Source organism: Symphodus melops (assembly GCF_947650265.1).
Source record: "Symphodus melops genome assembly, chromosome: 22".
Lineage (NCBI taxonomy): Eukaryota > Metazoa > Chordata > Actinopteri > Labriformes > Labridae > Symphodus > Symphodus melops.
Genome location: NC_136712.1, coordinates 8,482,459 through 8,496,240, shown reverse-complemented (window position 1 = coordinate 8,496,240; position 13,782 = coordinate 8,482,459).

The window sequence follows — 13,782 nt, the reverse complement described above, 5'->3', positions numbered from 1 at the left end:
AAGTCCAAAAGCATTTATTCCTCTTGAATTGCTCATCTCCTCTGTGGAGGAAGAGGAGGGCTGTATGGCCCAGATTTATCTGCCCTGGATACACTCAGGGGGGGCTTTAATGGGAACATAATGATATCAGTGCAGATTTACCTGGGCAGAGTCCTGCAGATAAATGGGTCAGAAGGATAACAAGGATGATGGAGCTACTCAGCAGGAGGGGGGGTTAGGCAAGGAGTTAAAGGTCAACAGATATTATCATCTTCTTAAACTTAAGTTTGTCTATGAATGCTCAAATGCACTCGTTACTTTTATCATTTTCATATGGATTCTCCAGAGAGAAACACATTTGACTCGACCTAACTTTGGGTTTCTTGAGGTCTTCTTTTTTTTTTTTTTTCCCCTTTTGGATTTTATTTAGAATCAGTTTTTATTGCCAACTACATTTACATGCACAAGGAATTTGTCTTGGTGTATTGGTGCAAAAACGGTTAACATGGGAAATAAGGCTACAATGACAAGTACTTTAATAAAATAAAATATAAGAATCAAACACATGTGTGCCTTCATTGGACAGGACAGAAATCAGGGAGGGAGAAATTGGGAAATGACATGCAGGATTGGAACCCGGGCCGCCCACTTCGAGCACCACAGTCTCTGCACATGGGGCGAGTGAACTAACCACTATTCCACCAGCGTCCCTTTTTAGGTCTGTTTTTAATGTGCATTTGTCAATGTCATCTACGGTACTAACCAGGAGTATGAAGTCAATCATGATTTCCTGGAAAGTTTAGGACTTCTCAAAGAGGCATTCTTTTTCACAACTCTCCTCCAGTTTCATCGTCTTCTCAGTCTTCTGCTCACATTTTTTAAAAGCAAAAGAAAACTTTTTCTACAAAGAGTAAAACGTTCTGAGAGTAATGTTTTTGTTGGTTTTTTTTGGACAAAGCAAAGTTAAACTGCATGAAAGTTATATTATAAGTCTTATATGACACAAACACTATAACAAAAAAGAAGCAAACAAGGCAAAAATAAAAGGGGAAATTAATAAATAAAGGTAAAAAAAACTGTTGATGGAGGTCTGGTTAAGTGTAAGGCATTCAAGAATGTATAAGATCTTATAAATGGTAAATGAACTTCAGCTGTATAGTACTGTATAGTGCTTTTCTAGTCTTCTGACACTCAAAGCGTTTTTACACCTTCGGCCACACCTACCCATTCACACCACACTGGCTGCTATGTAAAGTGTTCATCAGTATTAATTTATCCTATTCACACACATTCATACGCCGTCAACGAAGCAGGAACAACTTGGCTTCAGTGTCCTGCCCAAGAACAAATCGGACATGTTGCTGCAGGAGCTGGGGATCCAACCCTGACCTTCCGGTTGAGAGACGACGACTAACTCTGAGTCAGCCTCAGCTGCCCCATTTCAAAGAGACTCTTTCAGGAATTATATAAAGAACCCCCCCCGCCCTCCACACACACACCCACACACAAACACACACAAAATGATTTCCCATCATTTCGACCTGGTGCATGATGGGAAATCATGTGAGTGACCCTGTATCATCCCAAGTCTTAACAAAATCTACATCCGGGACAAAAAACTGTGAGTCGCTGTCTTTAGATGTGAGAGCGTGTCGGACGCTAGTTTCTAAAAAGTCCTTTTTAAAGTTTGGTGACTTTCTTCTAGTGTATTGAAGACAGGCATAATCTGCCTGGAAAGTCTTGATTTCACCCAACTTTTCACCCTGGTCCACTCCAGTTTGATTTGATTTCACTCCGGGTGATTCAGTTACGCAAAAAAAATCAATTCCACCTTTGATGCCAGCCAAAGACTGCACTGTTGTAGATTCAAGCTGTGGCACACACGCTGTACTTTGTGCAGCACAATCACTGCCTCTGACATGTTGGCATGCCTTTTTAATTCAGTCGGTCCATCTGCGCTTGGCCTAGTTCTGGTTCACATTGGTGGCATTCCAGACCTCATTCTCAAAGGGGACAGACAGACAGAGACACTCAGTGTGCCTCTCACTGGATAATTATAGCCATGACATTCAGAGCGCCTGTAGTTTGGCTAGTCGATTCATTTTGGCAGAGGCAAGATAATCAGACGCCCTGACAGTAAACTCACAAAACGGAGCTCAAAGAACAAAGTGTTTCAGAATGTCGGGTTGCATAATAAATCTGGATTGACTAAACTGCTAACACACACACACATACACACACACACACACACACACACACACACACACACACAACGAGAGCAGCGTGTACCTGAAGGTGAATCATACACACGTTCAGGTACGGGCCTGTCTGAGACTCGAGGGAAACTGCGCCGATTGACGTTCTCACCGCGAAAAAATGTGTATCCCTGAACTGCAGAACCTCCACTGCTCCAAGGTGTCAAGATTATACAAGGTGTGTGTATGTAAGTGTTAACGTCAGCCACTCGCAATTTGGGCTCATTTGGCAGAAGATGAGAGGGAACGTTAACGTCTGAATTTACGAGTCAAGCAGCAGGAACAGTATGAGTACTATGAGAATGAAAAGACACCTGATAGGAAAAGCATGTGAGAGATCCTGAGGGGAGAAGTGGAGGGTTGGAGTGCTGATCGGTTTCAAAGGGCGAGCATGTCGTCTGACACACACTAACGAGTGAGTGTGTGTCACAGTGCATGCTCAATTTGGGCAGGAACCCCCGGGAGAAAAAAATGCACATTTTCACAGTCTGTAAACACTTTTCTTCAAGGGTAGTTTGGAGTAAATACATTTACACCGTTTAACTTAAAAGAACACTGAACTCAATTAAGAACTGTTTTATTTTTCTCCTAGCTTCTGAAGCTGTTCTGAAAGATAAAAATAAGAGGTTTAAAAAACAACTATAACTGCTTTTACCTTCATCTAAAGCTACTTGAAATGAGCCTGGCAACAATCCAGCTGTCCTTTACTCTCTCAGTTATAGGCAACACCTTTGGGTATTTGTATTCAGGTAGTCATAAAACAGCCTGTAAATCTAAATACTGATCTAACTTGACAGCTTTCAAATAAATATTTTTGACAAAAAGCGTGCTTTTCTTTCACATTTTTTTTTTTTTTGCATTGGATAAGACTGCCAATCTACAAGAATTCAGGTTAGTGTGGTTAGAGTTAGTGTGTTCACCCAAAGGCAGGACACCCTGTCCTTGCTTGTCAGTGTGCTTGAGTAAAAAGCTGCCTGTGAATGAATGTATAACAAGTAAGTTGAGCACGCTGGACTGGAGTGGTGGAGTAGTAATGAATAATGGAAGCTGATGCAGTCGAGCCGCGGCTGTAAAAGGCTTCCAGTGTCAGTGTGGTGCTTCTTTTGAGGAAAGCCTGGCATTTTCGAATTCCTTCAAAGCCGCTAATGCGTCCTTTTGCAAAGTCTTTATCTTCTGACGGCCCCAACTTTTAGAGTGAAAAAGGGATGTTATCCGTTTAAATGGCAGCCAGGTATCCTGTTGACATTTGGAAATCATAGCTGATGGATCTACTCAGCATAGGAATCATTTGGGATTTGCATTAGCGCTCTAAAGTGTACAGTGGTGTGTCACTGTTGGGAAAGCAACCATTGTAAGTGTATATGAGTCACAGCTTAGCGGCTGTGTGTTTACCAAGCTTAGGCTAACACAGGGATATCCCCAGGAATCAGGACACTCCTTGGGCTAACTTCTTCCCACCTTATGGCTTTACTCACTTTACTCCATCTCTGTTTAACTTAAAGGTTGACTGAGCACACTCGCTATGAACACACATTCACACATTGAGCCTGGTGCAGTTCACTCAGGAGTGTAAGACTTTACTCAAGAAAGATTGCACAAGATAGGAAAAGCTGAATATATCATTGAGGCATCGTTAGCAATAAAAATCCCTTCAGATCATTTATCATGTGTGGAGCAATGCATTGAGTCACAAATCGGATTATGTTCCAATTAAGTCTAGACATGGGTGTTGGTGAGGATCTGCAAAACATTAGTGTTCATCTAAAAATACGAATGGATGTAACCAGGAACAGAGTTCAGAGAAATGTTTTAAGATGTTCCAAACTGGAAACTCTTCGAGCTCGTTCTGGTCAGGAATTCAAATAGACGCCTTTTTAAGGTGGAACCCAGACAGTTTAAACCCAGGAGCAACTGTTATTAGTGCAGGTTACCAACCTGGGGTCAAGGGGGGGTAGAAGAATCCTGGGGGTAAAGTGGGAGGAGGTTAAAGTAAACTTACTGCATAGTTTGTTCAAAGGTCTGTAGGTGAGCTGAGTGAAACATACATTTCAAATATATCAACGCCTCTAACTCAGCTTTTAATGGAAACAAAAATGATTGTGTTAATTCTTGACACCAATGCATGTGAGTGCTGGGGGGGGGATCAGCTTTTCATAGATACGAGTGAGAAAAAAAGGTCATGAACCACGAAATCCTAGTTCAGTTGAGATGAGTAAGTTTGAACACGGATAACGACATGATAATGGGGTAAACTAAACAAGAACGTTATCGCTCAAGACAAACTGGTGGAACAAAAGGTGAAATTGTCCTGCGCAGGAAAAACAAAAGCATCAGTACTTAAGTAAAAATTATGACAATTTATATATCTCTATTATCAAATCTAGCTGTTTGTTCTGAGGTTAACAGTCCGTTTAAAGAAAAAGTTGAACATGTTGGATAATTAATAGAGTCAAAAGTCAGGGTATTTGAGTGGATAAGTATTGTTATTTGCCATTGAAGGTGACCTGTCGCCTACATACTGTACACTCAATGTGATCTCCTTACTTTTTACTTTAACCCGATTGTTTCTATTGTAGATACTGTATATGTTTTACAAAGGCCTTCAAACCTTGATAAAGGCTGTATTTCAAAGTTAACCATTTTCAGATTTCTCCAAGATCAGAATAAGAAATTTCAAAAAGGCAACAGGGTCCTAGATCAGTAAAAAGTCGTCCCATTCATTCATTCTATTTTTTTTTAATTGAATTTGAAGGACTTAGCGTTGTTAATTGACAGCTGAGACGACAAAAACGAAAGCCTCCCTGACTAAGCTCCATCATTTAGGTCAGAGGGGTTAGAGGTCACATATATTAACGAGTGACGGAGGAGAGAGCGATTCTCTTTCACTTCCTTGGTGTCCCTAATTTGTATTGGCATCCTTCCAATAATGCTTGTCCTTTAACCTTCTCAGCTGTCTGACTGTCATATCAGTCAGTTGATCTTGCACTTGATTATTTATAATTGCTCCTGTGTGCGGCTGATTCGCTGAAGAGGAGTTTGAAGATTGGAGATTTTCCATTTGCATCCGTGCGTAATGCTGTACACAAGAACTATTATGGGTCTGCTCAGCCGGCCGCACGTGACTGTTACCGCTTATCATACCCTACGCATATTCCCGGCTGTGTTTGTTGCCATATTAGAGCGTGGACTGTGTCGTATTGACATTCAACAGAGCTTGTCATGGTCACTCGTCAATAGTGGAAGATTCTTGGGAGGGCACAGACGAGAACCAAGACCTGTCATGTAAACAAAAGGTGAAAGGGTGTGCACCCTCACACACACGTCCTATCAGAGTGCCCTTGGGACTTAAAGTGTCATGTAAATCTGTTTCTCTCTTACCATGTTGCCATTCATCTCCTGCTCTGTCTGTTCTTCTTTTATTTTATTTTTTGTTCCCTTCTTTTCTCACCTCTCTCCCTCTCCTGGTATGCCACTCTGCAGGAACATTTTGTGCTTTCGCGCGAGTACCATCCCTTCAGGGTGCTGGCGATAGCAGAGGCATGCAGCAACAGTACATTGTCTTCCCTCGTAACACTGTTTTAGGTGCTTGGCGTTGGGCCATGGTTGTTCACACCTCCAGCGCAGAGGCTAATGATAGCTGTATAAGGAGGTTATAGGTTAATATTGAGGGACAGCTTGTGTTTAGCAGCCTATATGGATGTCCAATGTGTCCATAGATAGAGACATAGATAGCTGTAGGTACAGTATGTCACCTGCTGCTTCTCATGTGGCCATTCTAACATTGTAAGTGCTTTTACTATATTTATAGCTTTAATGTGAAAATTGTAATGTTTTTTTCTCTTCAAGTAATCAACATAATAACTCAGGGAAGATCAGGAATATAAATTGAACCGTTTGAGGTGGAAAAGTTTGACACAATTCTGCCAGCTACCAGTACATCATGAGCAACTTTATAAGGGCACACTCGCACTTGGCAGAGTTGTCACGTGCAGCATTTCAGAGCAACTGACGGCACAACTTCGTATTTTGTACTGATATGCTGGTAAATAGCATGCAGCCCGCATTTCAGATGAAAATGACAGGTATTGGAAGTGTGTCATGTGCACTTTAATTTACCAAATCCCTTAAAAAAAAAGATCATTTTGGAGCTTTGCAAAAGGGATGCACATCTTAATTGTCTGTTGGCTCATCGAACACACTACATAGAGATTTATAAAAGCGGCATTTTAATGATTTGAATGACAAGCTTCAGAACTTTTACGCCTCACCTTTCAAACTCTGATTTAACTTTCAACTCTTATCAAGCTCTGCTGACAAAAACAAAAGCAGAAATAAAAATCACTCATCAATCAACTTAAAACTGCTTTAGAGTAGACAAAGTGTACATCAGGGCTCATTCAGCATGAAGTATTTACATGTGACTATGTTTTGCATATTCTATGCAATAACATTAAGTGGAACCAATTCATAAGACCTACGATTGAAACTGGTATAGGCATAACTCTTGAGTGGTGATACTCAGATGATACTTGGATACTGCTTCTCATTGTTTGACACATGCCCACAGCATCACATGCAGATGCTGGAGTCCAAGAAGTGGAAGTTCATGTGGTAATGGCAGCAACACTGGTACACATGATTATAAAGCACGTTGATAGGGTCCCATTTATAGACACGCTCACATGCATATACACACACACACACACTGATAAATAAATGTATGAAGGCAGGGAGTGAACAAACTTGCCAAATTGCATGCATGGAGAGTTCCACTCAGTGATAAGCAGAGCCACTTAAGATGTTCACACCTTAACAACATGAACTCTGCAACCATGTCATGACAGCACCAGAGGGAAAATACTTAGAAAGACACACACACAAAAAAAAAAAGATAGAGGGTGTGTGTGTGTTTCTTCATCGACTGTGTGTGTGTATAACACATATGTTCACACCGATGATAGCAGGTTGGCACAGGAGGTTAGCAGTGTCAGATCACACATAGTCTACACACACCTGTACAGACAACTACATACATGAGTATGGGGGCTTATTTAAAAAATCTGTGCATTCAGTCACCTTGGAGTTTTTTTTCAGAAGTACGTTTTGCATTCTGCAATGATCTGTAATATGTATCAACACTTGCTATCATTTTATAGTGAAATCTTTTCTTTCTTTTCACGTTTATTTCACTATAACAATTTGTTTTGGTGCAACATCTGTGAGACGCCTGTTTGGGCAAGTGTTAAATAAATAAAATATGGTGACCTACAGAAATGGATGGGGACGTAACAAAAATGTTGCTTCATGGATAACCTCGGTTTTTTGGGCGATTTGGATTTGAACAGTTTCTGAAAATACACTCTTCTTCTCAGTGGGCTCGATCTCAGAAAGCAAGTGGATTTTACATCAAGTTGTGATATGTCTTACCGTTTTTTAGAGAGCCACAATTTGAAAACTGTTTCTCTGTTCTACCTCTTCACAAAACCAATGTCTGCCATTTCTGCTGAACTGAGGCAACACATGGAGAGCAATGAATGATGGTCTCTGCAGTCCCCACTCCCCTCTGCTCTGCTCTACTGCAGCTGAAACAAAACTACAAAACTACACTTCTTCCCAAGACCACGGCAAATGTGCTCTACCATGGTTTAAAAAGACTTTTTTTTGTCTTGCAAAATTGTTGATATGATAACATCCCTAATGAGTCATCATCGGGAAAATTTCTCTTCTTGTATTCAGTTTTCTCATTTCTTCTTTTTATTATATCATCACATAATTATCAGTCATCAGTAAGTCACACAATAAGTAAAGCAACATTGGGATCTTTTGTGATTGGGATATCATTGGGATGCATTGCTCCATTGTAAGATCATTTCATACATATATGACCAAGAATTAAGTCAGTAATTTCAATGAACAGTAATTGAATGGCGGCGAGAAATGAAGGTGCAGTGGAACAGAACGCAGCATATGAATAATATTTCAAGAGCTAATTATGCTTAAGGGGTATTATCTAACTGGACTTTCCAGTTACCATTCAACCAAGTCAAATTAATTCTGCATACAAATGTGTCTTTTATGGGGGAGAAAAAAATCATAACTGAGCAATTCAACTGTGCTTGGCATTTTCTTTCTGCCTTGAGTCTTCTCTGAGGATATAAACTGGATTTGCCACGGCTTGAAGTTCTGTGGATGATTGACTCATTGAATTATCTTTACTTGCCCTGCAGTAGCCTATGTTTAAAAGCGGAGGTATGGGAACTGAAAACGATGTGAATGTTATGATAAAACAGGATACACACGATCATGTAATGTGTCTGAAACTTGAATTGTGGTACTGTGTCATTGTTGGAAACTGAGCTAGGCCCATACATCTACTTCCATATGACGCATTTATAGATTCATATCCCAGTAATTACAGTAAGTTGGGGGTGAATAAGGGGGTCAGAGGGCAGGAAGTGAATCTTTAAAATCTCTCAGACAATGAAAACTAAGGATAATTAAAGTAAGATATCATGACATGAAATGTATAATAAAGCCTTCCTCTCTGAGGTTTGAGTGTCATTACAGCTGAACTTTCATAGAAGCTGTCAGAATCTGTTAGCCTGTGCAGCTTTAGCTCCTGATACAGTATGTCCAGAGTCTTTCCAGACAGGCCTGCAGGCAGGGAACTTCCATGGTCCTGCCTGGGTCCTATCCTCCCCCTGCCCACTGGACTGTAGAGGGAAGGGAGGTGTGGTCTTTTTGGAGCTCAATGGATGAAGAAATCAAAACCTCAACAGGCTCTATTGTACCAGAGCATCAAACGGAGCGGTGGCATGGCGGGGGCTTTGATCATTGCAAACACAGACAGGGAAAGGGGCTGGTTTGAGGGAGAGAACAACTCTGCTCATGACCTCATAAAAAAGGACACTAAAACACAGGTGCAAGGATATAGACAGGGTATGCGTGTGGACATGGGCATACTGTGCATGCACAATAACCCTCTTAAATGTAGGCATGCATTGTCCCATGAGGCGCATGTAGTGGTGTTTTCTTTGATGCCCATCTGTGTGTACCTGAGGCAAAGTCACATGATCACACGGCGTTATGGGAACCGTGCTCCCCCATGCATTCAACTGGAACTACCACCACATGAGTTTGGTTAAGTTGCTATTGTGTTGGTTAAAGTAAATATACAGGGTACCACACCCAAACATGCAGTTCTTCTGAAGAAACACCTTTAGCATCATTGGAAAATAACTTGGGTGTTTTACAAATTCCTCTCCCAACATTACCGGTTAAATATATAACATGGACCAAGCACCAGAGGAGGTTTGTGACCCTGTAGAATCCAGCTCTCTCAGAACGCTCCTGTTTTGATGTGTGTGTCTTTAAATGCAATGAGCCCCCCCCCCCCCCCCCCACCCCCCCAGAGTTTTCCCAGTAGACATCACTCCTCTGTAGAGAGAATAAAAACGGCAGAACTGTGCAAACGTTTTGTTCTTTTCTGGAGATGGAGTCAATGGGTGACGATACCAGGGGAGGAGATTCTTACCAGAATCCAACTTGTGATGTCACAAACTGAGAACATTTTAAACAGCAATTTCCTCTGTATGGTGAGACTGGAGCAGACCACAAACAAAGACCTGGATGGCTTGATTTCAAATTGTGTGGGTCGATAGACTCTCAGGTTGCCCAAATAAATAAAGCTGTAAAAATGATAGCCCTTGCACTGTTAGCCCAAGTCAAATGCTTTGATACATTTCCATTTATAAGCACCTATAGTCTCCACATTATGAGCTGATGTTTTAAGAGGCCAACAGAGCCCAGCTGCAGTTGAGGTCAAATCATTTTGGCTTGGAAATGTTTTTGATGACTTTTTCCAGCCTGAAACCTTGTTATTGTGTTGTCATCAATCATCAGTCTGCAACACGCAGCCCCTCCGGACCTTTTTCACACTGCTCTGCTAATCGGTGCCCAGAAGCGTCTTGTTTATGTTGCTATGTACTAACCTAGTGGACTGGAGTGTTTGACCAGCAGCACTTCTATCAGGTTTTATTGCAGAGTTTGTGCCAATACTTAAATTAGATCAGCATGGAAGAAGTTTATATTTTCAAGTGTATTTTTCCAAAGGCTTAAACCAACTGTGCTTCTTAAAAGATTGAGTGTACACAGTGTAAGCACTTCTCGAAACCGACCAGGAGGCTCCCCATCAAAGGGATTTTCTCTCCACGATTCCACCCATGGAAGAAAGGAAAATTGAGACATTCTGTACCAAAGTGTGACCTGTTTCTGTTTAGCAGTGTGCACGACGCCCTGCTGTTAATTTAGCAGCCCAGGTCACATGTGGCAGAGTTCCCATTAGGAAAAAGATCAGAGGGAGAGGCGGACAATCATTGAGTTGGCTTGGAACACTGACCTTGGAGTGGTCAAACAGTGGAAAGTCACAGCCTATCTTAATCATGGGTTAATTCTGTATGCTGATAGGAGGTTATTTAAACTGCAGTACAAATAACCATTATGTTTGTCACAACACAACACTTTTACCATGTCGACTTCATTAGTTGGGGACAAACTCTTTTTTTGCAATCTAAACTGGATTCAAAGATTCTAACATCTTGAAGCTGTTAACCTCTCCTCCCAAAGGCTTCTTCACTCGGCTGTCTTAATGTTTGATATCCTATTGTATCATATCGTATTGATTGTATTGAATTGTATCATATTTTATTCTTAACAGAATAGAAATTGCAACCAATATTCCAATTAGATTTAAAATAGTACCACATTTCAAATAACTGTTTTGCATAAGAAGACAGTGTAGTTGTAGTAAAATATGTGTCTTTAATATCAAACCTTCAAGTAAATGTGATTGTAACTGTACTTGGTTTTTCTATTTCCATCATTGCTGCAACTCCTTGACCCCCTTTTAAAAAAGTTTTTAACGCTTAGGTTTTTAATGATTCGTATCAAATCCTTGAATCAAATATTGATGCACTGCGTTTGCTTTCCCATCGCTGCAGTAGTTGCTTGATGAAATAATAAAAGAAACAGCAGCTGTACCTGTATTTTCTATTTATCAAAGGTCAGGACCAAAGTAACTCTGTATTAGTACTGGTAGCAGTGGGTGAATTGTTTTGGTGTTCCATCTTTGAAATGGAAAACTGGATGGAGAAATAGGAGTTGGGGACTATTTACACACCAACACAGTGTTGATGTAGAACACAGCTTGTGAAAGTCCAGGTTTTCACTGTTATGGAAAGTTTGTGATAACCTTAATCATAGTTTCCTAATCAGCTGAGAGGGATGGGGGCCTCTGGAAAAAAAGGAGGCCCTTGTCAGTATGGTCACACACCCCTACCGGTTTTGATGTGTTTGTGTGAGGGAGTGTGTGTGCACTGGAACTGTGTGTGTGTGTGTGTGTGTGTGTGTGTGTGTGTGTATATTCATGTGTGCATGCCAATGTGGATTTGTGTGTGTGTGTGTGTGTGTGTGTGTGTGTGTGTGAGAGAGAGATGTGGGGTTTTGGACAAACAAAGGCAGGGGTCCTGTTGACGAACCAATTAAAGAGCAGGAAGAATGGGGGAGGACACACCGGCCCAGCATGCTTTGCCCATCACTCAAATTAAGAGTGGCAAGTGGAGTAAAAAACAATCAGGATGTTATGAAGGTCTTTCGTGTTTTTATGTTCCGCTAAAAAATGTTCCAAAAAAAGCCATTGTAAATTATTAGTGATTCATCCATGCATGTCAATTATTGAGAAGTTTTATCAGTCTTTTATTCACTTCTATTCTTTCAAGACAAATCCTTATTGACTTGGAAAACACTTCCTTTTTTGTGGTTACTGCCAAACAACATGGAGAGAGTTTAAGCATGTACATTTTTAATGTTCTAAGGCTTGTTTTTGTCTTCTGTAACTCTCCATTAACACTAAACCTTTTAATTCCACCGACTTTGGTTTAGTGCAGTTTGGTACAATAAACCCTGATAAAAGCTGATCCAAGGTGGCAAGAAGAGGGATACACTCTTGACTGGTCGCCAGTCAATCAGAAGGCTGACAGACAGAAACAAACAACCAGGCACAGTCACTTGCACACCCACAGGAAATTTTAGAATATCCAATTAACCAGCATGTCTGTGGAAAATGAAGGGTATTTCCAGAAGGGCTACTAAGGACTGTTGTGCAACACAACACAATAAAAACATCATTAACAAAAAAATAAATAAAGTTTTCCTGTAGCAAAAGTTGTATTTTCAGTATACTGTAACAAAACCTGACTTATGCACATGTAGCACAAGAACTTCACCTAATTTTCAGCAAGAAGTTCCTATAGCCTATAACAATTTAATTCGTAAGATTCAAAGGCAAGGACTAGATGGGAATTTAATTTACCTCTACCCACTCGTGCTACTGAAAAAAACCAAAGCCTCAAGGCTACTACAACTGTCCATTTATTAATTCACTCATTAAGAAGTATGGTGTCATGGTTTGGTTTTGTTCGGTTTTTAATCCTGTTTTAGTTTTCATTATTTCCCTTGTGTTCTGTGTATCTATGTTCCTAGTGTGTTTTCCTGTATTCTTGTGTTCTTCTATGTTGCCTGTTAGTTTATTTCCTGTCTTGTGTTTTAAGTCTAGTCTTTAGTGTTTCCTGTTTTATTTTGTATATCTGGTTTTGGTGGTGTCGTTGTCAAGTTGTACTTTGTACTTGTCTTCAGTGTTCTGGTCTTGTGTTATTTGTTCCTTGTGTTTCCCGCCTTCCTGATTACCCTGATGTTCCTCACCTGTCTCGTTAGTCTCACCTGCGTCTGATTACCCCTTGTCTATTTAGTCTCTGTGTTTGCCCCAGTGTCTTGTCGGTTCATTGTATTGTTTTTGTCATGGTCTCTTGGTTTGTCGTGTTCTTGGAATGTTTTGCTTCTCCCTGCTCCCTGTGTTTTCTCTGTCGTGGTTTTTGGTTTTTGAGACGTTTTGGATTTAGTTTGTTAAGTAAGTTTTTGTTTTGCCTTTTTGTTCAAATAAATTAGTTTATTCTGCACATGGGTCCTCCTCCCTGTTTCCTGCCTGCTAACCCGTGACATATGGTGCTGTATTATTTCATTTAACAGCAAGAACTGTGTCCCTTATGAATGTGATCAGAGTCAATTACCTTTATTCAATGCAATAATACAGATTCTGTGCAAACATGTTTTCACAAGACCCTATATAGCTTAAAATAACTGTCTTCTTAGTACTGCTGCTCGCACCTCCCCTTTAAAAAACAATTATATAGATAAGAAACGGAGCAGACAAAGAGAAAGAGTAAGATAAAGGGTGAAAAAAGGAAATTAGAAGTGGCGACTTACGGATGGAGGCAGTTTAAAAAAAATATGGCGGCACAAACTACAGAGAGCTGAGGAAGAAGGAGAGGGCAGAGCAATGGCAGTAAAAGAAGAAGGTTCGCGGTGGCTTCTCCTCACAGGTGTTTCTCCCCTTTGAAGTGGGGATTCCTCCCTCGTCTATAAGGAAGAAAATAATTAACACCTTTGTGGTTGCCATGCCAACGCACAGTCTCTCACTCTGCTCTCAGCTGTG